This window comes from Lissotriton helveticus, chromosome 1_1 (genome assembly GCF_964261635.1).
Source record: "Lissotriton helveticus chromosome 1_1, aLisHel1.1, whole genome shotgun sequence".
Taxonomy (NCBI): domain Eukaryota; kingdom Metazoa; phylum Chordata; class Amphibia; order Caudata; family Salamandridae; genus Lissotriton; species Lissotriton helveticus.
In genome coordinates, this window is record NC_136057.1 from 870,315,622 (window position 1) to 870,341,849 (window position 26,228).

General features: G+C 43.7%; 1 protein-coding gene across 1 annotated transcript in view; it reads left to right on the forward strand.

The window, feature by feature from the left end:
• Positions 1 to 18,290: 18,290 nt before the first annotated feature.
• SLC16A7 (solute carrier family 16 member 7) overlaps positions 18,291 to 26,228 on the forward strand; it is a 579,533-nt gene continuing 571,595 nt past the window's right edge. The window contains exon 1 of the mRNA XM_078675558.1: positions 18,291 to 18,459. The gene's annotated coding sequence lies outside the window, so the exon portion shown is untranslated. The remainder of the gene's footprint in view (positions 18,460 to 26,228) is intronic.

Here is a 26,228-nt window from a genome sequence, read left to right on the forward strand (position 1 = left end):
TAAAGAAATTGTGACGCGCTAATACCACGTTAGTTTGCGAAATGCAGTTCCAGCATTTGGATGGACATGACGTATATGTTATTAGGTCGGCCGTCACCTATTCCTAAGGATATCTCAGGTATTTCCTCATAAAGTCTTCTACCCTCAACTCCCAAATGGTGTAAAAGTATAGCCTGACGTCTGATAGGCCCATATGTATCACCCCCAATAGCTAACAAATAAGTTATAAACATTTTTTTCTATTGTTTCCAGGGAATGATAGGCTTTCCAGGTGTAGATAAGAAAGGAGGTGGAGAAGACATTGTTTGATCAGACAGTGTACCTGAAATAAAAAATAAAAAAAATAATAACAATTTAATATAATAAATATAATAAATTAAAATAAAAAACTAAAATAGTTAATTTGAAGTTGAATAATAAGTTCAAAATTCAGATCCCTTCCTTCTATATCGTAGTCTTTTTTCTACTTGGTTGTCTTGATGTTGTAGTCCTTCCTTTAGCTTTAGTGTTGCCTGTAGGATGTCGTCCTTTCTTTCTTTCAAAGTATTAAAAAGAGGCAGTAAATCCTGAAGAGATGATTCAAACATGCAGGAATGTGTAGAAGCTAACGATCTTCTGACTTTCCAACCTTGGTATAATGTTCTAATATTTATTCAGTTTGTGTATAATCCTTGTGATGTTTGTCTAAAGTCGTGCATTGAGTACTTCATGATGAAATTCATTATATAACTTTCTTTTCCGGAGTGCGAGCGGCACCATGTGGTCAAGACTTTTTATTGCTGGCTCACAATCGAGACAAGTGTCATACGAAAGCCAGCACACATGATTGGTCATAAACATCCATTTTGAACAAAGTTATCAATGTCAAACAGTCATGAGATGGGTGTGAGATGGGTGGAGGTGCACAAAGTAGCCTTTTTTAAATGAACCAATTAACGAGGCTACTCATGAGATAAGCACGAGGCATATATCTCAGCAGCGTGCAATCCAGCGATGGACTCGTTGCTAGGCAACACATTGAATATGGATATTTCAAAGAATTTCTCCCTTTAATAGTTTAACATATTTCTTAAACGGAATCGATGAATTAAATAACAAAATGTCACAAGTACTCACAAGTACTCACTGGCAGTGGACTCTTTTCTGTTAAAGCCAAATTCTTCTTCTTCTTTTTTGTCTTCATTTTCGTTGTTAACACTAGAATTATATTCCAGGGGTGGGATGCTCGTACCTGTCCCCCGCATAGGTCACCAACTCATCACCATGAAAAGATGAGTCTTGAAGATTATGAAAATGACTTTATTTTCCATAACATCCCAGTGTGGAGCAGCCTCTACAACTCAGAGCTCTCCTACATCTGTCCATAGATAGAATTCTCACAATCTGAATTCCAATCATAACTAAGCAACATGACATCACTAGATCTGTTCACAATGTTACCATGTTCAGAGTGCTGAGTGCATCCATGTTAGCACTGGCTAACAGTGGTAGAGTACTCAGAATCCCAAGCCAGCAAAAATGAATTCAGCAAACCAGGAGGTCAAAAGGCAAAAAGTCAGGTGCCAATGATGCAAGGTCTAACAGCCCTGTACTCAATAACAACCCCATCAGTGGTGGTTGACAGTAAAGGCTGTGTGGGGTTCAAAAATCTAGGCTTGAACATTATTCTAAAGTGGTGAAGCAGATATCCTGGGCTTGCAGCTTTTTGAGACCTTCAGCTTTGCACTACCTAGTAAATGTACTATACCTGTTAAAAGCATCTTGCAGGCGATGACACATACTGATTTGAAACTCATTCGCCATGTGTTGGGTGCTGCAAAATAGCTGATAGCGCTTGCTTGGAAAAAGATGGTGCCACATCCTGCTGCCTTATAGATCACACACCTCTGATATGTTATGGCAACGGAGCAGCTGTCCCACAAACTGGCCCACCTTCATTCCAAATATATACGCCTTTGGCAACCGCTACTTAATTATTTCACTTGCTTGAACACACTTGCTTCACCCCACCCAAACTCAAAGCACTGCAGCTCTTTGACTTAGCACCACACCAGCTGCTGAGACCACAAAAGCCATGCTCAACATGTGCCAATGACCCCTCATCCCTATTTCCCCCACCACTTGATGAAACCCCTTGTACACTACTCTGAGGCACTGCGGCAGTCCTGAGTTACCTACTTTTGTAATTATTGTTCTCCAGTACCCTGGTTTATGACGTGTCTTCTTCCTGGGGCACCCCTGCATGAGGTGTCTTGCACCTGCATTGACTTACATTATACTGTGGCATCTGTATATTTATAGCCTGCTGAATCCTTGCCATGGCATGCTATCTATGACTGTGGAATATATGTTTTTAGAACAAGTAGTGGATTGTTTGTGAAAACCTTAAATGAACAGATTTTACACCAAAAAGAACATTTTGCATGTCACTCTGGTCAGATCGCTTTTGAAAATGCAGCAAACCTCTGCATTGCCTGTGAAATAGCAGAAATTATAATATAAGAGATTGAGATAAAAATACAGGAGGAAAATGGGATGTAGCTAGGTGATGGCTCTCACAGCAGGTAGCAATAATGCTGGCTCCAAGAAGAAGCATCCAAAAGAAGGGCACAATCAAGTGAAAGAACTCTGCACCTGGCGGCCAATAGTCTTTCAAAAATATTAATCAGGAACAAAATGACAAGCACTGCCTAGAAACTTCCTAGCATTGAAAACAAAAACTGCAGTCCCTCTCCTCGCCAATACCCTGCCAGCATGCAATCTACTAAAATTGCAGTTATCAGGAAATACTAATCAGCAGCCCTTTGCTAACAAGTTCACATACAAAGCATACTTTATACGAGAGAGGTAAGGAAACCGTTCTCTCCTTACACATAGGCAAAATTGGCCTGGTCGTAGAAATGACTCATAAAAATTCATTACACTGCCCTCACTGCTTTATGTGACCACTGAGGACATGCACGGCTGTCATAGAAGAGGCATGAGGGAACATTTTTTATGCCTCACAGAGTCGCACAACAGGTGTGGGACCATGCATTTCCATGGATAGGCCTAGTCCTCAGCACACAAACTAGATTAGCACAGGAGTACTGTAAAACAAAAAGCAAAATACCAGATTCGCATGTAGTTAGTACATACTTGTTTATCAGACAAGGACATGCCTTTCCTATAATTTCTATTGTACATTTGGTGAGGTAATTGAGATATATTCTAATTGCTGCTCTCTGGTCACTGTATTGTTGCATCTATTGCTTGTGTCACCATTTTGTGCTATGAATGAATGAATGAAAATAATTTATAAGGCGCAACTAAAACCGTAAGGTGTCAAGGCACCTAACAAAATAAATCAAAAAACGGCAAGTCAGACTACAAATATGCGCGCACAAAAAGACGGGTCTTCAGGGCCTTTCTGAATAGCTGTAGAGTAGGGAGGGCCCTAAGTTCTATAGGAAGAACATTCCACCACTTGGGTGCCAGGTTGGAAAAGGCTTTGCCTCCCCATCTAGCTTTTCGGATACGCGGGACTGATAGGAGAGCCTTGTTAGAGGAACGTAAGTTCCTACAAGGGCTATAACAGGACAGGATAGACCCAATTCCTATAGACCTGTTTCTTGCCAGAGCCCTATAAACCAGACACAGGGTTTTAAACAGGATACGATCCTCCATAGGAAGCCAGTGAAGCCGTTTCCTGGCCAAAGTAGCCGAGGTGGCCCGAGGCAGGTCCAGGGCAAATCTAGCCGCTGCGTTCTGGACCACTTGCAAGCGCTGCAGCAGGCTTTTATTCAGTCCCGCATACAGCGCATTGCAGTAGTCCAGACGAGAGCCCACTAGAGCAACTGCCAGTTGTTTCCTAGCCTGCTGCGAAAGATAGTGCCTAATCCTCCTCAGTATGCAAAGGACGCCCCAGCAGGTGGAAATTGTCCTATTTACCTGTTGGCACATATTGAGGGTGGGATCGATCACTACCCCAAGATTTTTAGCAGATGCCGTCGGGACAGGACATGCTCCAAGTGAATCCGGCCACCAATCAGCTGACCAAACCTGCTCCTTACCTCCAAACACCATCACCTCAGTCTTCTCCCCATTCAGTTTCAGCGAATTGTGAATCATCCACTGTCCGACAGCCTCCATACAAGATCTAAAGTTGGAGGCAGTCGGAGAAACCGACTGGGAGAGAGAGACGAGGATCTGGCTATCACCCGCATAGGAGACTACCTCCATCCCAAAAGTCCGAATTAGTCTGGAAGGGGGGTCACATAGATGTTGAAAAGGGTCGGACTTAACGCCGACCCCTGAGGGACCCCACATTGCACAGACAGGGATGGAGATAGAAACCTCCCAAGCTTCACTCTTTGCTCTCGCTTATCGAGGAAAGAGGTAAGTAGAGCTAATGCCTCCCCCCGAACACCAATCTCCCTCAGGCGAGATGTTAGCACTGAGGGAGAAAGGGTATCAAAGGCGGCTGTAAAGTCCAGGAGGATCAGGAGGGAGGTCTGTCCCCCATCCACGCACATACAGATATTATCCAGTACTATGGTGAGGGCAGACTCTGTACTATGTTCCCTCCTGAATCCATGCTGGGAAGGATCCAAACAGCCAGAATTTTCTACGAAGGCAGCAAGATGTTTATTCAGATGGGTTTCTAATATCTTGGCGGGGGCTGGGAGCAGTGAGATGGGACGGAAATTCTTTAGTACCCCAGGAAACATCTAAAAACATATCTTTTCACCATCTAAACTGTCTGATGCTTTGCTCTATCTAAGCAACACTCTTCTCCATAGCGCGGGGACACGTCGAGAGACGTCACCAGGCGCTCTATAAGCTCCTATAATAAATAATAATAATAATAATAATAAGGGTCAAGAGAGGGTTTCTTAAGCAGAGGTCTTACTACTGCATTCTTCCACTGCTGGGGAAAAAAGCCCTCGCTCATGACCCTGTTCATGATGTCTACAAGAGGGGGTAAAAGAGAATTTCTACACTGCTTAAGGATCTTAAGCGGGCAGACATCTAGAGGAGAGCCAGATTTCATATTACTCAGAAGTATCCCTGCATCCTGTAAGGAGAGAGAATGGAAGGATTCCAGGCACCATACCTGAGATTTCTCCGGAAGGACAGGGTCCAGGACAGCCGGGACAGCGGGCATGATGGTGACAGGTTTCAGCAACTCTAGAGCGGTATAAATGTCCAGGATCTTAGTCTGGAAGAACAACGCAATATTGTTAGTAGTACATGTGTAGTTATTTTATCTTCCATAGGAATTCAATTAGCCTTTGCTTTTTCTCTGTGTCCTTGACACTTGCTGGCAACATAATTTCAGTGTCATCAATGTTTTCAATCACTATGCAAAAGATAAGGAACTTGAAGCTAAAATATCCAAATTATTTGGCAATATTACTCTTTCTCGCAATTATATCTATTAAACTCAATGGCTTCTTTCCTTTTTCAGACTCATGGTTTTCTTAGATAACAGCAACAAATTACTGGACAGGGATCATTTGTTATAGACATTGTATTATAGACATTTAATTAATATGGCAGTTAATAATATAAGGTTTGAAAGACCAGTGTACCTACCAATCAATGATTGTTGTCACAAAAAGCTATGGTATAATGTGTTCAAAATTGGTTTAGCAAATACAAACCAAAGTTGCAAGTGCTAGTAGTCTGCATTATGTGGGTGAGTTCTAAAAAGAGGTAGTTGGACCACCAGCAGGTGTATACCACACTATTTAGCCGGGTAAGAATGCACCCACAATCGGCAACAATCAGGGTTTGCCAACCAGTCCCCTAAATGTGACCATGATTCAAGTGTTAGAGACCAATTCTTACCAGACCAATCCCAAAAAGCATTTGTAATGCAATAGGTCTCACATTTACGAAAGTTTGAGGTATTGGAATTGTAAATAACAATGCCTTTTATTTATGTGTTGTTTTTAAAACAGATAAATAGAAGGAATTGCCATTTACACTGCCAATAGCTTAAACTCTCGCAAAGGCGAAACCTATTGCTTTACAAATGGGTTCGTCCTATAACATTTTTTTTAAAGCATTAGGAGAGAGCATGTCTTGCCTGCAATACCAGGCAGGACAAAGCTATTTGAGTGTTTGGAGGCTGACATTAATATCTACAGAGTAACAACACACTTAACAGGGGGTGTCGCCATGGGAGGTTACAAAATGAGACAAGACAGTACTAAGGAGGGACTACTAAGCCTATTGACCCATGAACAGCTGCAGATTACAGTGGACAATGACACAAGCCAATGAAAAATATGGGAGGAGAGTGGATGGAGCTTCAAGTCCTTACCTGAGTATAGCATGCCTTGCAGAGCAGCGCATGCGCTGTCCAGGCTCGACCTAATAATATAACATTATCAAAGGCTTTTTCTGCATTAGTGTTTAAAAGTGAGTTGATGTAACTTTGTGAATTATTTGGGGTTGTGCAAAGCACTGCACATTGACTGAGCTCCTGCCCTACCAAGTCCACAATTTCGCTGCCCTTTTGGTGGTGGGAACAGCTGATAGACAGTTGTTGAAGCATCAGACAGCTTAGCATTGGCAGGGGTCACTAGGTCTTTACAGTGTCAAGGCCAACCGTATGTGAGCCAAGCCTCCCAACATGGATTTTCCCTGCTCAGATCCATTGTGCGATGGTCTGTGGTAAATCTGTGCATGAAAAATTATCAACAGCCCCTCACTTAAAATAAACAAGGGAGTTAATCGGGCTAAGCTTACAGCTGAAGGCAGTCCACCCCTCTCCATTAAAATGAGGTCCTTCTATACCTCACTGCCTGCAAAACGTATGCCACTACATCAAATCTCGTTTAAACCTGACAGAAATTAAATAGACAACAATTACTGACCCTAAGCAAACACATTTTCTGCGCTTTAGCAAAGTTTTAAACGTAAAATAAGATGCAAAGTGAAACCACAGGTCTACCTGTAGCATAAAAGGCAACAGTAAACCTTTACTTTTAGACAACAGTTTCTAGAGTAGAGAATAGGTTTCTCATCCACAGTACCATTAATAAATATGTCTAAGTCACCATATGGGTCACTTGGCCTGAAGAGCGGGACGGGTGCAGGAAAGTTAGAAACAAGACTTCAGTTAAGTTAACATTTTCAATTACAGGCGATTAGGTGTTTTTTCTGCTGTATTAGCAGAAGATCAGAGCTACGCATTTACACGTCCATTTAAAATAGCGTAAAAAAAACTCACGTATAAACATCAATTTCATAAACTTGTCCAGCTTTACCATCTTCGGGATCACTGCCTTTGGATTACACTTCACATAACCATCAGCTGAAGTTTAAAAGACTGACTTCACGATAGCAGTCTTAGCTCTACCAACGACCAAACTGACCAGCAAAAGTTCAAATAAACTTTCACTGTTTTAGAAAATATCCTGGAGTTTAGGAAATAAACTGATTTTAACATTGAAAATAAGTGGTTTTATAAAAATATAAATGTATCAAAATAATAGATCAAACAACTGTAGAAGAACAGAATTTTGGGTGGGATGCCAAAGGTTCTCACCAGCATCCAGGTACTAACTAATAAAACAACTCTCCTAAGAGTTCTCCATAGTACCTCATACATTCTGCAACTTCACACTAGACAAAGTATCATTCAACTCAGGAAAAAAAGAAGCATATAAAAACTAGACCCATACACTTTTAAGAAATTACAATGTTGTGTGCTTCCATTGTTTTAGACTACGAACTGCATAATCGTTTAATTTTGGACTACACTTCTTGAGAGAACGTTGGTTTACTGATTCTTACTTCTGAAATACCATATCCTAGTTTTAAAATTGTATCATCGTACTTCGAGGCCTTTCTTAACTAAATCATATAAGCAGACAAGTAAGAAGGCTGCTGGAGATTACTCAAAGCAATCAAATGAGCAGCCTGAAGAAAGAGATCTGGCGCTGCAAAAGTTGGTAGCCTTGAACCCCAAATTATAAAAAGTGGAAGAGTAAATAACTGATCGATAAAGAATGGGTCAAGCAACTGAGAATAAACTGCTCTGAGGTGGGGCACCAAAGGATTAAAGCATACATACAGCGATTTACTAATCAAACTCTTGATTTATTTGGCGTTGTCTACAATATATTATACTTTCTGTAACTCCACATAATACAAAGTATAGAAAATCCATGTTCGCATTTTCTTTCACTGCCCTTCAACCAATAGCCTGAAATAAAATCATCTTGCAACTAATCCATCCAAAAAAATAAATCAATGCACAATACACTGTGGATGGATGGGATTTGTTAATAAGGCATGTCTAGTCCTAACTGTTCATTCATATCAGACACCAAATGGAAGTGTGAACACTACTTCTTAGAGTCAAACACCAGTCACAAAAAGACAAATTATAAATGTTTTCCTAGTCTTATCTTAAAGTAACCACTGTTTTGATTCTAGTCTGTGTTTTCGAAAAAAGTCAGACAGCAAAACATGCTACGCAAACAAGAGAATAAAAAATGCAGCAAATCTTTCGCTGTCTCTAATTTAAATGAGAATACAAATTGTTGCTACAACCACTTAGTTTCCATGTTACAGCTCTCAAAGACAACATTTCCCCCTCATACCCAAGACTCATATATAGATAGGCCTTCTAAGACTGGAAAGGAAAGTAAACTAAAAACTAGCGATTTTAATCGTATGTTTATCTGAATTTAGTGAAGGTGTGCATTATCATGATTTTCAAACATTCCTTGGTTTCTTACCACTTCCCTCATCACTTTCCTCCTTACACTTAATGGATTTGCTCATCATGAACTTTTAGCGTTTGTACATCGTAGCTGCTTATCTAGGAAGCTCTGCAGACTGCGTGCAAACAAACACTTTGCATAATGCTCTCTATAAGTTCTCAATTGGTGTGCAGTTGTAGCTTTCGGACTACATTTTGGGCAGGATCAGTAAACACTAAAATGCAGCTAAGGATTTTGTTATGAGTGATCCCTTTTGTGGTTAGTGCAACAACCTACTTTTATTGTCATCCATATTTTCTCATAGTCAGGCATTTAGCCTAATTGGTAGAGCTTCAGTTTAGTCTACATGTGATTATGGAAGATTGAAGATACAGCTGTCAAACTGTGGTTACTTTTGCATAAACCTCCAGCAAATGCTGCCAGATTACCTCTGCAGTAGTTTTTGTTTAATTTCGATTAAGATAACATTAAATACTATGGGGCTCAAGCACCAATTGCTCACATCATTATGTATTACATATTGAACACCAGAATATGGACCAGGAAACTTTGACTCTGACTTCCCCAGATGCAAAAAATGTGTTCAATAATAATTACAGAGCACTACAAACCAAAAGAGCATTGAAGTGTCTATGAAGGTTTTGACAATGTACGAGTTTAAACATGCGTATTTGAATTTTGTATGGGAAATCGTCTATCCCAAAATTCTTTTGTCTGACAACATATAATAATGTGAAAAAACACACTAAACCTGAAAAAAACAGTATATAAAAAAATACATACAGTTCCCAATAAAAAATGTTTTTCTGAATTATGGGCTGCAAGGTCATTCAATGTGGAATACACTTGCGAATAAAGAGCATTGGTTTATTACTTTATAATTTTTCAATACCGCGTCATGTGATTTGCGACTTCGTTTAGGTAACTAATTAATATGCGTGGGCAATAAATGCGGCGGCAATGCAAGTTATGGTAAACTGTAAATGTCTGTCAGAGATAACTCAGAGTATTTAAATATGGAGCCTGTCAAAATGGCGATACTGACATGAGCCGCAACAAGTTTCTAAACTTGAACCAAATATGCTGTAACTTGGAGGCGTATAAATTGTTCCCGCTGCAAAATTAAACTGTACGCCCAAATGCATCTATAACATTTTAACTTGAAAACGCAACAGTGACATAGGCAGATGCTGAGAAGACCTGCGAAATAAATGCGAGTAAAGCGCTGTTCTGATAATAAGACTCCTGGATGCTTTAATCATCGGAGATGCTGAGATTATTGCCACGTGTCCTGTATGTTCATGAAAAGATGGCATGTCCTTGGAACCAATATACTGTGTTGGAAGCACGTTTAAACTCGCAGCGCACTAGAAAAGGATTGCTGCTGCTTTAAGGGCGCTGTTGTAGCCATGTGCGTAAATTGCTTCATGTCATAGGTCCTGCTAAGCATGGATGATACCAGAACTGATTTACATTAAAGCAACAGCCATACTGTTATTTTAATCATAATAGTATCAACGCATGGCCCAGGGAGTGATACGCCAAGCCATAATGGCTCATCCAACATACGGGTCATTTGAGACTACAGATGTGCGTCCATACGGAAAATTCAATTTGCATAGAAAAGTAAAAGTGGAAACAAAAAACGACGAAGAACAAAAGCTACATAAGTGCAAGAGCCTTTAGCATGGAACAAGCAGAGCATAACCCCTTGCACTTCTGCAGTCTTTGAAGGTGGGCAGGTTTCACGGTAGGGAAAGTAGTGCTCTTTAAGGGGGGTTCAGTTGTACAGATGCCAGAGATGCATGGGCACACTAAGCTCACTTGCATCCCTGTGAGTGAGCATTTCTCTTGCACGACAGCAAGCTTTCAGTGGACCTCTTTACTTGTGCCGTTACCTTTAACGCGCGAGCACCGGCACAGTGCACAGCTCTATTGGGAGATAGACTAGAGCTTCACATGCACACAATGACTGGTGCATGTGAAGCCATCGCACACAGTGAAGGCCTTTAATCGGCATGAACATATATTCACCAGTTCGTGAAAAATATAAAAGTAAACAAAAGAATCACCGCTTTCCCTACCCCCATATAGCGTCCCCTCAATGGCCCCGAACCCACCAGCTCGGGAGGGAGACGGCAGAGACATATCCCATAGACGCAACATTTAAACGGGCCGAGTCCCATTAGGCAGCTAAAAAGGGGTGGAGGCGGACAAATATGTCGGCGTTTTAAAAAATGAACCCATGAAAGGCCGGAGCTGCCACGGCTGCTTTCTTAAAGCGTCCGGGCTCGTCTACGACCAGGCTGCCTACTCGGATGCCTCCTGCAAGTGAGGAGGCTCGCGGCTACAGTTGCTGTGGGCAGGCTCTACCCTAGTGGCTCCTGATTAGGTTCACCTGCTAAGGGCGGCTTTCGGTGTGGCAGCGGGAGGCGCACACCGCAGGGGGCCTTGCAGACGGTTACTTCGCTCTCCCAGGCATGGCAGGCACACGGCACCGGCTGCGATTGCCCGCAGTCCGTGGCTGGATGTTAGCCCCCCGTAGAGAGGCAGGCAGCGGTAATCAGCAGAGGAGCCGCAGTTCGTGGATAGCGTCTTTTGGCGTTTTCCTGCTCCTGCTTGCTGCTCGCTGGAGGAAACCTCACCAGAACTCGCAAATGTTCCAGGCCGCTGATGTATCAGGAGGGATTAAGACACGGCACAAAATGTTTTACAAGAAACCAACTCAAAACTTTACCTACATTTAAAACCAGCACACACGCGGCAGCAGCGGGAGGGGCCTGTGCGATTCCCTTGGGGGAACGTGCAGCAAGGCACATGATTGCGACCATATGGCGCCATCATATGGTGCCGTGCACTCCCGCAAGGAAATAGCCAGACGTGCTCGCGTTGCCATTGGAAGCAATGCAACGCGTGCACGTTTTTGCCCCCAAAGCTCTGCCGATGGCTAAAGGTCTCCCTCCTAAGCAGCGCATGCGCGCTTCGTAGGCGAGACCTAAAAAGGGAGACTGGCTGAGCTTTGTGTTTCTGGATGTATCCTACAATGGATTGCTCCCAGTAAGAGTTTGACAATCCTCCAAATCCAGACTAATTTACATATATTTTTACTGTGACAGGAAAGCTTGCAGGGCTGCAGTCTTGTCTGTGATATATCATGGAGTGGTGTGGCTCACTGGTTAGAGGCGGCAGACCCGGAAGCAGAGAACGGCCCGGCACCAGGGTTCAATTCCCGAAGCGGCAGGGTCGTGGACCAGGGTCAGAGGACTCGATAATTCTCAACTCGGTGCCTACTCTAACCAGGGATCACACTCGGCAACTCTGGGCATTAGCTTGCCTCATCTCTACAACGGCCCCCCCACATTCGCCGGGGATGCCTGGTTTCACCTTGGAGATACCCAGTAGGGACCGTCTCACAGGGATAGCCAGGACGGGTTCCCCAGCGGTCTACAGCGACACGACGCCTCAGGGCAGCAGTGCGCTTTACAAGACACATACATTTACATTTATATATCTATTAAGACAGTGTGTACCCTATATTGCTAATGAATATACAGTAAATGTCTAAATGGCCATTTTAATACCTTTCTATCCATAGCTATAGTTACGTGAGTATGCGTGTTTGCATATGTGAGCATGTATGGTTAGATGCATGTATGTAAGACTTTGTGTAGAGCATAGGCACTCTTTCTTGTTATATGTGCATCTGCTTGTGCTTGAATGCATGTGTGCATGTGCTATTTCATCACTTGCATAGTGAGCTACACATTTTTAAACATTAAACCTACTGCCAATCACATGCCTTCTTTACTTTTGAGCACTCCATGGTCGTTTCCTCTCACATGGGTTTTCTTCTGCCCCCTCTGGGAATTCTCTTTTTATTCTCCCTAGCTCATAGTTGGTCCCTGTTTTTTAAGGTATTTATTTTTATGAAAATCTGGCAGCTGCGTAGTGATACTAGGTCCCATACTTCTTTTATTCACACATGTTCTCTTATACTTTTAATTTATTGTTCTAAGATGTCATGTTAGAATCGTGAATTAAAAATGCAAAAATGGCCGTTGGTGCATAATAATGCATTGCGTGTGTGTGTCAATACGCACATGTGCACCGGTGTACACAATGCATCTGTGGCCATCTTGGAATGGCTTGTCTTTTATAGAAAACGCATTCCGATATAATCGGCCAAGCTCCGTGTTGCAAGTGTTTGCATTGTGATGCACAGGCGGCCACTTTGGCATGTTAATGCCCCTGATAAAAGCACTAAACAACAAAGAAGGGTTTGGACTCACATCAGTAAGGCTGAGCCCCTAATCAATAATAAACAACAGAACGCCAGTACTGATAGATAATTCACCTCTCAACAACAGAACATTGACATTAAACAATGTTACCACAGGACCTCTGTTTCCGTCTGAATTAATCAAAGTTTATTCATGACCATAGTCATTTTTGTAGGTTCATGAAGTTAATTTTCCACATTAAAGGACACTCTTGACACCACACACGCACTAATTTTTCTTAAAACCATCAAACACCCACCGTCAATTAACTGTCATCCACATTTTATTAACCCATTCTTCTCATTCTCTCACAATCATCCACTGGTACCACTATACACCCATTCAAGCAGCTAAACACACAACATATAATTCACAAAAGAACTACACTGCACAACCAGCAGCCAAATGGACCCTTAGTTTTTACTAAATGTCCCCCTCCTTTTCAAATTGCATTCCAGTGCACACCCTGACCATTCAAGCCAATATGAAGTCCCAAAGACTCTTTCCACATTAAGTAAGTAGTGGACCAAATGAGTTTCTCTGTTCCCGCCATTGCGATATGACTGATAAACTGGTTCCTCTGGCGTTTTTTTCTTTTTTCTTTTATGTTGTTATAGAAACCCATGTTAGCCAGCAATTGATTGAGTCTATAAGCGAAATCGGCTGATTTCGCCAAATAGGTAAGCTAGCCACCCGAAAACTGCTTGCACAAAGGCATTAATAGTGTATTGCTTGTCTTAGCTCACACACAGAAGGATTTTGGTCATTAATCTTTTTGTCATTCTTCATTGTCTTCTAGTGATTGGTCCTGAGGAGAACCTCCAGTCAACAACGGAATTTTTTGCTGCTTTAATGTGCTCAGTATAAAACTCCCTATGTACTCTCCTAATTTGTTGGTGATACAACTTGAGAGCAGCTAAGTATACCACCCTATTTTCATTTAGATAGTCCCCCCCCCCCCCTCGGCGTTCAAGGTGCTTACAATCGGTTTTTAGGGGAGCCAATTCCTCAGAAAACCATTTCATGGAAGGAGTGATGCGAGTACTTTTACCAGGTCTCAGGGGTATTATGGAGTCCTCTGTCTCCTTAATCGAAAGAGAGAATTGCCCCTCTGCAGTTTGGAATTCAGTCCCTAAAGCTAGGATAATTGAAGCCAGCTTATCCCCAAAGGCATCAGAGCTTAGCGCATCCCATTTTTGAACCATTAAGGGCGCAGAACGCTTTCCGGAGTTACAGGGAGCCTTTCTGGTGTTAGCGAACCAGAAAGGGAGGATAAAATGGTCATACCACACTATAGACACAGGCAGCAAAGCTTCTACCTGAACACTGTTGGTAAAAATGTTGTCCAGCGTGTGACCTTTATTGTGTGTAGGGGTGTTGACCAAGTGTGTTAGACCCATCGCCTGTAGCCCTTGAATCAGCTCCTTGGTTTCTCTATTTTCTTTATCTTCCAAATGAAGTTTCAAATCCCCAAACAGAATAAAGTTTGGGTAATGGATAGTATAGAGAGGCACTATTTCAGCTAGGTCATCAAGGAAGGCTCTCGCCGGGCCAGGGGGTCTATACAGGAGAAGCCCTACAATGGAGCTAACGCTATTGAGAGCCAGACTGAAAAAGGCTGCTTCGCAGCGAGGCAACGTCAGTTTAGACATCCTCATCTGAAATTCTTTCCTGAATATCACGGCGAGACCACCCCCCCTCTGCCTGGGTCTATCAACACTAAGAATAGCATAGACTTCATGCAGTGCTTCCAAAACATTCAGAGCTGATTGCTCATTGAGCCAGGTTTCCATCAGAAACAGCCCAACCGGTTTTTGGTCAGTAAGTAGGTTGTGTATTTCTAGGTTGTGTTTACTAAGAGATCTACAATTAAGGGATAACCATGGCAAGGTGTCTAATGCTGTGATCGGTGCCTTGCCTCTTTCTCTTTCTCCCCCAGCAAATGGTATCCGGAAGTTACACTATAAAACAACCCCTTACGCTGCCATCTACTACAATTGAGTGATGGCAGTTTGTGTCCTCTACCCTTCTAAAGGCCAACAGTTCCGCAGATTCTTCAGAGTCCGCGCATGGAGCTCTAGCGATTGAGGAGATAGTGATTCCCATATCGGGGAAGACCGATTTGTATGTAGGCGCACACATATTTTGAAGGCGAGAATAAACGCGGCGGGGGGCGCTTTTGAGGCCATAACTTGGAGCCCGTCCACTGAGCAAAACGAACGAAGAGATTGTGATCCCTGGGTTGTGGATGCTCTGAGTTTGGATATATTGGCAGATTTATTCCACAAGATACGGATGTTAAAGTAGTAGCCCGATTCCAAAGGAGGGCACCCCACCTCATATTGTGGGAAACGTGCTGGATCCAGTCGAGCATTTAGATACTTTTGTGGAGCAAGGTGTGAAGGACATCATGAGTCTGCACCATTCAGATGCTCTACAGATTAATGTATTAACCCTGTCCTGAGGAGACCTAAGAAGATGATAGGCTGAAACGTGGTCACGTCGACGACACTAATAAGGAGGAGTCAATAGAATTATAGTGATGCTTTAAAATGATATGGTGTCACACTTGAAAAAAATTGGATAAGTTGACTAACCTTTAAGTGTGTCTCCTGGACTACCTCTTAGTGGTCTGTCCAGAATTGTATGGAAGAAATTAGTAAGAATTATTCGTTAGGGTTATTTTGTTATATTTGTACGTTGTTCTTGTTCATGTACAGAAAGGTGTGATATATGTCATTTTTTGTGTTTATCTCATTGATTAGGTGCTATTGTCCATGTAGGATATATCTTTGGTCTGATATATTCATCAAGAATAATAAGTGCGGAGAGGGTAAATTAAATGTACTCTACCTAGTAACTGTTTTGTATTTGTTCCTTTATACCACAGGTACTCATAGTACGGCCCACGGGCTGCCAGCAACCCGGCATGCCTTCCCTGGCGGCCCGTGGACCTTTCAGAAGTCTACCAGTGTGACTCGGAGACTCTGCAGCTCAGTGGGGGCCAGCCATAGTCATAGTGGAGCTGTGGCGCTAAAAGGTGAAATACATCACTGCCTCATTAACACACGAATGGTCTTTTAAAGACCTGAGAAGTGCTTGTGTGCGGCTGTGTGTGTGTGCCCGGAAGCTGTCTCAGCCTGGGCACACACAGGCAGGGTGAGATGACGGAGAGGGAGGGAGGGAAATGGAGGGAGACAGAGGGAGAGAAAGGGAGAGAAAGGGAGGCAGAGTGAGGGAGGGAAAGGGAGGGAAAGGGAGACATAGGGAGAGTGAGGCAGGGAAAGGTAGATAGAGACAGAGTGAGGGAGAGTGAGGGAGGGAAAGGGAGACAGAGTGAGGGAGGGAAAGGGAGACAGAGGGGGAGTGAGAGAGGGAAAGGGTGACAGAGGGAGAGTGAGGGAGGGAAAGGGATGGAGAGGGGAGGGAGCCAGAGGGAGAGGGAGGGAGGGAAAGAAGGGAGAGGGGAGGGAGACAGAGGGAGAGGGAGGGAGGGAAATGGAGGGAGACAGAGGGAGAGGGAGGGAGGAAAAGAGAGACAGAGGGAGAGGGAGGAAGGGAAAGGGAGGAAGAGTGAGGGAGGGAAAGGGAGGCAGAGTGTGGGAGGGAAAGGGAGGGAAAGGGATACAGAGGGAGGGTGAGGGAAGGAGGGAAAGGGAGACAGAGGGAGAGGGAGGGAAAGGGAGGGAGAGGGAGGGAGGGAAAGGGAGGCAGAGTGAGGGAGGGAAAGGGAGACAGAGGGAGGGAAAGGGAGACAGATTGAGGGAGACAGAGTGAGGGAGGGAAAGGGAGACAGAGTGAGGGAGACAGAGTGTGTGTGAGAGAGAGAGAGAGAGAGAGAGAGAGAGAGAGAGAGAGAGAGAGAGAGAGAGAGAGAGAGAGAGAGAGAGAGAGATGTGTGTATGCCGGGTCTGGTGGCTCAGTGGACGAAGGCGTCCGCTGCAGGGACCAGTGATCAACCTCATGGTCAGTTTTTTTTTTGTTGCTCTAGCCCCGCCCCCTACCCCACTGACCCCGCCCACACTGGTGTGGCCCTCGGACACAAACCACACTGTAAATTTGGCCCCCGAGACAAAGTTTGTGAGTACCCATGCTTTATACCATCTGTCTTGTTTATAACAACAGTTCCGCAGAGGCATAAACACCTGTGTGCTCAAAGAAAGTTCATAGGGTCCTGGCCCCTGGCACCATCCGGGCACAGACGAGCTTGCCTTTTGCACGCCAGCTGCACGTGTTCGCTGCGCGCGCCCGCTGTATGCGTTCGCTGCGCGCGTCCGCTGCGCGCCCATTTAATCATGTGGCTAAATAGTGTGTGTGTTGGGAGCACTAGACCGCTCTCACAGCACCACACACTCAGAGGCGGAAATGGAAAGGACGGAAGTGAGGCCGGAACACCGAGGATTACTCGCAGTGCCCTCCGAACAATTAGCACCAGCCGTGGTGGACCAGGCAGAGAGTACCCTCAGTGCGAACAAGAGGTAGCACTCACTCAAAGTAAGAAGCTCCCCACAGTGAAAAGCTATTTAAAAACAATAAACTATATGGATGAAATAGAGGGGTATAAGAGCAGTCAGTGAGCAACGCACAAATCAAGCCGAGCAGCGCCAAGCATTTACTGGTGTCCGCTGCGCGCCCGTAATTCATCTGTCTAAATAGTGTGTGTCCTACCAAGATTGCTAGCCCAATGTATATTTCAACAATCCAGCTTTTTTTATTCATTCTGCTAAACTTTCTAGAGGGACATCTCCAACCCCACTGTTGATAAACCTTTTGTTTGCTCAGGTTGTGTTACTGACAGAGTACACTAAAGGAAATTGTTCATTTCATTTTTTCTTAGGCACCCCGCTATCACGCATTGGAACAGAAGGGCAAAGCGAATCTCAGCAAGTACTTTTGACAGAAATGGGTGTCTAGCTGCTCCTGTGCCCTCCCAACTTCAAACGTGCGAACATTGCAACAGCATTGCTTTCTTTCATTTGTGCAGGGCCAGGTTTACGGGGTAATTTCCAGTCATAAAAAATCCTTCCCTTTCTAAGTGTATATTACTTATGTATCTCTTGCTGAAAAGTGTATTTCAAAACATTGACGAAAGTCAAAGATCTAAGTATGTAAAGCTGGTCCACCTCAGAAAAGAAAAAAAAAGCGTGTAACTTCATGAATGTCGAGAGAACAAGTTACAAATATTACATGGCAATTTTTTCTCAATGAATCATTGAGCATTTCTTGAGAAGCAAGAAGATCAAGGTCGCGTGGGTTTGTTGGAGGCGTCTCCCCGCGTCAGAGACGAAACAGGAGAAACGTGAGTAATCCGGCACGCTTCTTGCTGGGGCTTCCTCCTATGACAGAACAAATCGCAGCCTCGTTCTTCTAAAACATCAATGTAATAAATAAATCCATCCGGCGAAAGGGAGATAAAGAGCATCCATCTGCAGGGAACCCGCTCGTCCGCAGATCAGGTAAAGAAAAAAACACGACGATGGTTGTATAATTTATTGTCCTGTGTGAGCGGCTTTGTGCGCTGTGCCGATGCAGACATCACCCGCCATTAGCCTATGAGTGTGGCGTGTGTGGCTGCAGAGGCCGCCCACTCCCAATAAAGAGGCATCGCCGCCGTCTTTTCCCACCATGATGCTTTTGTTTTCAGTCCCCAAAGCTGGGGATGGTAGCTTGGCGCGGCGGCCATTGCCGGCTTCAGCGTTCGTTTTCTCATGGGGGGGGGGGGGGCATTGTTGTGAATGGGATGGGGGAGACGAAGGGCGGGTCTTGCTCCTGGCCGTGCAGCGCCTCAATTGCATAATCTACGCTACATATTGTGCGTGGTATGCAGCATTCAGGGCGTGTTTTTCCCTCGTATCCCCCGTAGACCTCCTGCCGTGAACGTGTTGGGACGTCAGTGGTCACCTGGGTTCCAGTGTTAAAAGGAAGCTTTGTGGCCTTTGAGAAGTGATACTACGTATGTTTAGTTCGTATCCTGTCTCCAGCCTGTATGCGCGTTCTCTTGTTCTGAGAAATATATAGCTCGGTGGCTTTAACCGAGAACACAGTGCAATGAAGAACTCGCTGGCGACTCGTTTCGTCTTTATGACCGACTCAGCATTTCATCATTTTGAGTTTGATTAAAATACATTACACTTGAATTAGGTCATAGTAAACCTCACTCGTGCTTTCTGATCACGGGAAATGTTATGTCACTGTGCGTGTAAAAGGATACATAATAGCTATACCATTACAGAACAATAGCCTGACGCTACAGCGTGACATGAAAGGTTTATGCAAACAGTCTTCCAACCTGTATACTGAAAGCTGTCATTTTACTGTCAAAGTAAAAAGGAATAATTTAGTGAAAGAGTACGGTGGGGAAGACACTACATGATTGACAGGGGTCACATGGCTTGTGAATACCGGTGTTACTTGTCTGAGACGAGGGCTGTGTGGCTGAAGACGTATTGTGTTTAGGTTCGTTTGTATCTCCGGGGCGATGTTGCGTCACTCTGTAGTCAGTGCTGAAAGCACGTGCTGTTTCTGAGGGTGTGACAGGGGTGTTGTCTCTGACAAGGGCAAGCATTAAAGCAACAGTACTGCACGTAACCTTTACATTTGTAACCTCTGATTTTTTAATTTTTCCTCTGTACGTCTGTATATGTTTTCCAGCGCTTGGCAATTAGCAGCATTTTGCTTATGTTTCTCAATGACTGCCGAGTTTAAGTATGTTGTTGGTGGTCGCATTTGCGTGGAGGAATCGCTTTTAAACCATCCACATTTGTATTACATTTACAAGATCTTTTGTTAATGTCTGACAGTCCGTAGCCACGTTGATTGTTTGGATTAGGGAAAGCAGAAGTTTAAGATAAGATGTCTGAACCTTTGCCCAATTTTCCTTATGTCATTCACCACATTCGGTATGGTATTTTGCTATGGGTAATGTATTGTACTTTTCGTTTGATTGAATAATTTTTTTTACATTTCCGCTGGTCTGCAATGGATGAATTCCTTAGAGTGGTTTGTCCGTACGTAGTGGCAAAATAGTGATATTGCATTCACCATTTGGTGTGCGAGTTATGGTTTGTATGGCGGCTGTGTAACTTATTGCAGCTAAGCGGAAGTGATGTTTTTTAGATTTTGATTTTTCACCATAACTTCATTTTAAGTGTATTTTTCAGTGAATTTCAAAGCTTTTAAAAATACATTAGTGTTTTTTAACCACAATTTTGATTTAACTGCGGTATTTTTGTTTGTAGTCACTTGAAAAAATACCTGTATAGATTAAAAAAATAGAAACTGAATTCACCAGTTATGATTAGCCCTCACACAACATAAGTAATAATTATGCTTTTATGTGCCAACACTCCAGCAATTATGGCTAGTGTCTTTGTAATGTCTCCTAGTTTTTAATTCTGATACTTTACTGTAGTCTAGAAGCGCTATATGTAAAAAAAAAAAAACATGACAGTGCCACTCATTTTGGCTTTTGTAACGTGGAAAGGATTTCCTGTGCTACAGTAAATGCACAGAAACCGATGCCAAATGGCTATTGTAGGAAATAGGGTTACTGGTTGAAGGACGATAAAACCCTACTGAAGCAAAAAACACAATCTCTGTTGGACACAAGCAAACCCCAAATTAACCCATGCTTAACACTCTGGTAGCTTGGTACAAACACTGAGGATTCACTCGGATGCAATTTGTAAAGTATTCATACAGCATTTCAAGCAGTAATAAAATGAAAAAAACAACACTAGGAAAATATCTCACCAATTTAGAAAAATAGATTAAAGTGTAATATATTATTCGAGATTTAAACAATGAAAATCCAATCAGTAGAACCAGGGATATGCAATTTCAAAGTTTTAAGTAACAATAGTGCCTAGAAGCACATATCGGCAACTGTATCTATCTGGTCGTGCCAGACCAGGACAAAGTCACAAGTTCAGGCTGATTGTGCTAGAGCATGGGCCGGATATAGGGACCTAGTTAGGCCCACTGAAGAAAGCTCCCTAAATCCTGGTTTGCGGAGTGTTGCAAGATCCCACATCAAGGATGTCTCATGCAGCGGTGGATCTGAGGAAGCTGCAGGGCTGAAATGTGAAGCCCTGCATTATAGTCGATGATGCCGTTGACGAGGACTTGCGTTGGGGATGTGTCTCACAGTGGCGGTTCCGATGCGGCTGCGAGGAAATGCATTGCGCTGCATCGGTTCGGCTCACAGGCCCACAGCTGGGCTGGCAGAGCACCTTCAGGCCCACTTCCAAGGTCCAGGACAGGTGTGGCACTACATGGGGGAGGACTCACAACAAGCAGAGTCCAGGTGCTGGGTTCAAAGTGGTTGGAGCCTTTTCTGTCCCTGAAGCTGTGATTAGGAGGCCAGACAACTAGCTGTTGGAATCTCTCTGGTATTCCCGAGTTCAGGATGCAGGTCTAGTTCTTTTCAGTCATGCAGCAGAGCAACAGAGTAGCACACTGTATTTCAGAGCAATACAGCAGTTCTTCAGAGTATGCCACAGGTCCAGAAGTGTACTGAAGTGTTGGGTCTAGAGGTCCATTATTATACCTGGTTCCCACTTTGAAGTAGGAGAAGTTTTTAGAGGCTTTCACCCCAAGGTGCTATCAATTTTCTGTCTCCCTGCCCTAACCTTGTCTGGGGGTCACAAAAGACTAGTGTCAAACTCTTTCTGAGGGTGCTCAGGTAGAGCCTTTGTGATGCACAAGTGTGGTAGGTGACAGCTCTCGCCCCTCACCAACTCATAGATTGCCCATCCTGCCAACACCTATTCCCCTTTATCTCACTGTGTGGTTGCATTAAACAATGATCAGCTTCCAGCTGCAGCTAGTCAGGTAAACCAGGATACTGGCCGCAGGCACCAAATGGCTGGTACAAGAAAATGGCAACTTCCTAAAAGTCGCATTTTCAGAACTGTGAATTAAAATCTGACTTTACCATTAGAGAGGGTTTTAAATTATGATTCTCCATACAGTAAACTCTGTATTCCTACTTTCCTCCAATTGAAAGTTAGCACATATTAAATGTTATAAGGTAACTCAAAGTTATCCTATGGTAGAGGTAGTGAAAAATGAATTTAAGAGTATGTCACTTCCATAACGTGTAAAAGTTAAAAGTACATATCCAACTATTTAAATACACGTCACCATACTGTATGGGCTGTTTAGGGTCTACAATAGGGGTGACCTATATGTATTAAAAATACAGGTTTAAGGCTGGAAAAAGTTCATTTATTTTCATTCAAAAAGGTTTTTTTGCCAGGTCGAAATTGCAGTTTAAACTACACACACAGCTTGTAATTGCTGACCTGAGACATGTTTAAAGGCTACTTAAGTGGGTGGTCCAAGCAGGGCTTTAGGCCCACTAGCATTATTTCATTAACAGGACCTAAATGCCTGTATTACCACTTTATTAGGGACTTACAAATAAATTAAATGTATCAGTTGGGTGTAAGCCAATTTCATAATCTTAAAGAGAGAGAGAGCACTTTAGCACTGGTTAGTGGTTGAAAAGTGCGCAAAGTCCTGAAAGCAAACAAAAAAGGGTTACAAACATGAATGTGAGGGCAAAAAGTTTGTGGTTGACCCTGCAGAAAGTGGAAGCATCCTTTGCACACCAGACAGATATAGTATAGGCAGCAGCCGTAAAAGATTAAAACAAACCTGCACACACTGGAAAAGCACAAACAGCAGTAGTGCACTCTTCCTTAACAGAACAGGTGCATTCTCTTAAGTATTAGTGTAAGTCTCCATCATACAAAACAGTTACATCAAATGCAGCAGCAGCAAAAACTACCCTCAAATACATGTCACATGTGCAAACCCACACAAGTATAATTTAGGAATCTGTTTCTCCATACACACAGAACCGGCACCATATATGAATTCCCACACACACAGACACACACACACACACACACACACACACACGCTGCCTTCATGCAGAGCAGAAAGGAGCAATGCAGGTGTCACACAGAAAGAGTGAACAGGTAAATTCCAGACAACAGCAGTATAAACAAAACTCACACAAACACACATAAAATGTAAAGTACTGGGGCAGAGCAAAGTCAGGCAATCCTACGGAGCAGCATAAAGCCCTTCTTGGATGTTGTCCCAAAAATCCCACTTAGTCTGTGATTACAAGTTGTGGGGAATGAACAATACCAAAACCACTAAAACTCAATAAGGGGAAGTGGACATAGACCTTTTTAAAGCTTAAGGGCATAAAGTGCCAAGAAAAAGTAATGCACCATACATCAATCATTGTTCATGGTTGATTGGGACCAGCATGCAACTTTAGGTCTTTTGCAAGGGTTCGAAATTCTGATACCCTTAGTGGGTCATCCCAATCTGGCTTTGTCTCTGTAATGGTTGTTGAAATGGTAGTTCAAATCCTCCACCTCTTTAGATTGCAGGTTGGTTGCCGCCTGCACAGTGAAACACGTGGGGGCTTTGAGGCTGCCGCTCTGTGTTTCACTTGAATGCCCTGGCCCAAGGGCCGCGGCAATTCGCGCCTGCCCTCATTGCAGCGCATTCAGCCAAATAGTGCTCCCTATCTGTAATGGGGCCCAGGATGGATGAGCAAGTCAGTAGAATTTGGTTCAAGGAAGATTTCTTTAGAGTATCTACAAAGAGATAATTATGGATACTTTTAGAAGGGTGAGTCTAAACTGTTTTATTGGATATGTATTAGTAAATAATGGTCAGTGCAAAATATGCCTTCTAACAGAATAGCTTTTGAATCACATACTTCAGAATTCTAAGTTATATCTTGCCTACTGTGCCAGCTGTTCAAAAGTTAGGAGGTTCCCAGTTTATAAATCTTTCAGCCGATTATTTGTTTTTAAAAGATACACCTAGGCGAAAAACTAGGAATGTCCATGTTTTTGTGTCAGATAGGCACCTGCACATGGTTATTATGGCTTCAAAAACGGAGTCAATTATTTGTACGTTTTGTTCAACTTTGCTAATCCCTTTGTGGCTCTGTGGATACAAGTTTAGAACTCTAATGGAAAAATTGGCATATTTCCATGACATTGTCCACAAGAAAGTGTGACCTCTGAGCCAGTTCTTATTAAATACCCCTGGTAATGAAGGTTAATAGACTTTGTGATTGTTCGACAATGCCATTTGGAAATTTAATTGGCTGTGAAGCACACCTTTTCTGTCTTCCCAACCTTCTTGGCCATCTCGAAACATTGAACCCCGGTTTATGTGTGAAACGTCTCATCTGCGTGGTGTTGGCACAACTCTCAATAGCAATTCGGTTAAGCATTGGGAGGAAGAGGAAGTACTTGTGCATTCATGGAAGAATGTGGCCTCGTCCCCTGTGACTTAAACATTCCTTGGTCCATGACATGATCATCTGCACCTTGCCTCACTGCCAGAACAGCAACTACATAATGAATCATTCACCAATGTGTTCATACTCCCCAGTACACTCGAATCTATTGAGAGTCCCAGTTCCCAAAAGTATGTGCCATTGGTTTCCCCTGGCAAGAACCAAATAAGCATTAAGGGATGCTTTCTTCGATTCTATTTTTGTTGCCGATGGATGTCTGTGACTAATCAGCTTCAGCCAACCTCCTCATTGGGGAGGTACTTCCTCAATCCCTGGTTCTATACATAGTTTCAGCTGTGCTCTGCGCATCTTCATCGATGCTCTGGAAATCCTAAGCAACACCCATCTCAACGCCTGCAATTATTTCTGCAGTAACACCTTATTTGCACAATACTCACCTTCAGCAAAACTGAGCACCCTGAGCTATGCTCTGCACACCCTCAAAAATTGCCTGTACATGCTGATTCATGCTCTGTGCATCACTGGTTGCAATCTGCACATCCCCAGTTACACACAGCATATCCTAAGCTACCATAAAGCATTCCATTGAAATCTCTGCACTTTTAGCTATGCTCTACAACTCCCGGCTATGCTTTGCTCACTATGAGCCACTTTTTCTCTGCCATTAGCTATGCTTTTCCAACATGTCATGTGCTATTCACCTTCAGATGCACCACATAACGAAATGATTTCTTTCAATACATCATTTTCATTCAAGAGGGTGTTTTTTTTTTACAGTTGGTGGAAAAACATCTCAACACTAAGCTGTTTTTAGGTCGAAGCACGACCTGCTTCAATGCGTAAGCATTGATAGCAGAGTCTGCTTCGACATCTATTGCTGCCCGTTTCTGGGAATGTGGACAGGAGAGGGTGCACGAGCGCAGAGCTGCTCAGTTTTGACCTCGTGAGCGCGCACGGCGCCGTGCCCCTCTCCTGCCTCATTCCCTTGCGCAAACACTCTACACTCACGCATGCGCACATACACAGGCATACACAGGCACACACACACACTGCATACACACACGCAAGCCCACGCGCACACACACAGACACACGCACACACACGCACAGACACATTCGAACAGACACACGCGCGACCCCCACCCCCACCACTTACCGGGCTCTTTTTGCGTGTTCAGTGTCTAATCTACGGCAGCGCTGGTACCAGGGGGCAGGACTTCACTTCCGGGGCTCCCTCCAGCACCTGGGAGCCCCGGGCTGCGGAGAGGCCATCAGTCGGCCGGCTCCACTTCTTCCTCGGCGGCGGGCGGGACTTCCTGCCGGATTGCAGGCCCCGCCCCCGTCTCAGGCAAAAGTGCCTGACTTCCGTTTTTTTTTATTGGCTATGAGCCCATCGAGAGGCTTCGTTGTTCCTTTATGTCACTGCTAAAAAGCAGTGGGGCGAGGCTCCTCCGGAGGAACCGCCAGACTCACTCTGAAGAAACAGACATGGTTATCTTTTTAGTTGTGATGTAACTTTTAACGTTTATTGTGTAACGTACACTCTTTTATATTGTTTTATCTTCCTCGCCTTTTTAAATCAAGGTATTACGCTCTATTTTCAAATTCGCACTCCTGTTTGAGAAGCCTACGCTTTATTATTTAAAACAAAAGTGCCAGGAACGCAATATGCGCTTTTGAAAACACCAAGGGCGCCGGTGATCAAGCGCTATGTTAAATACATAGCAACAAGCAAAGTACTAAAGCGAATGAGTTCATAGTAAAAATCCGATTATTGGTAATCGACTGTAGCCGAGTACTCACGGCAGCGATTTTTGGCCTGCGAGGTCCATTGGATGCGAGAATCTTAGGCCGCTGTTCTCCGCGGGGGCGGGGCTGGGGCTGGAGGGGCTTCCACTCGCGGGGAGAAGGTATGACACAGCTGCGG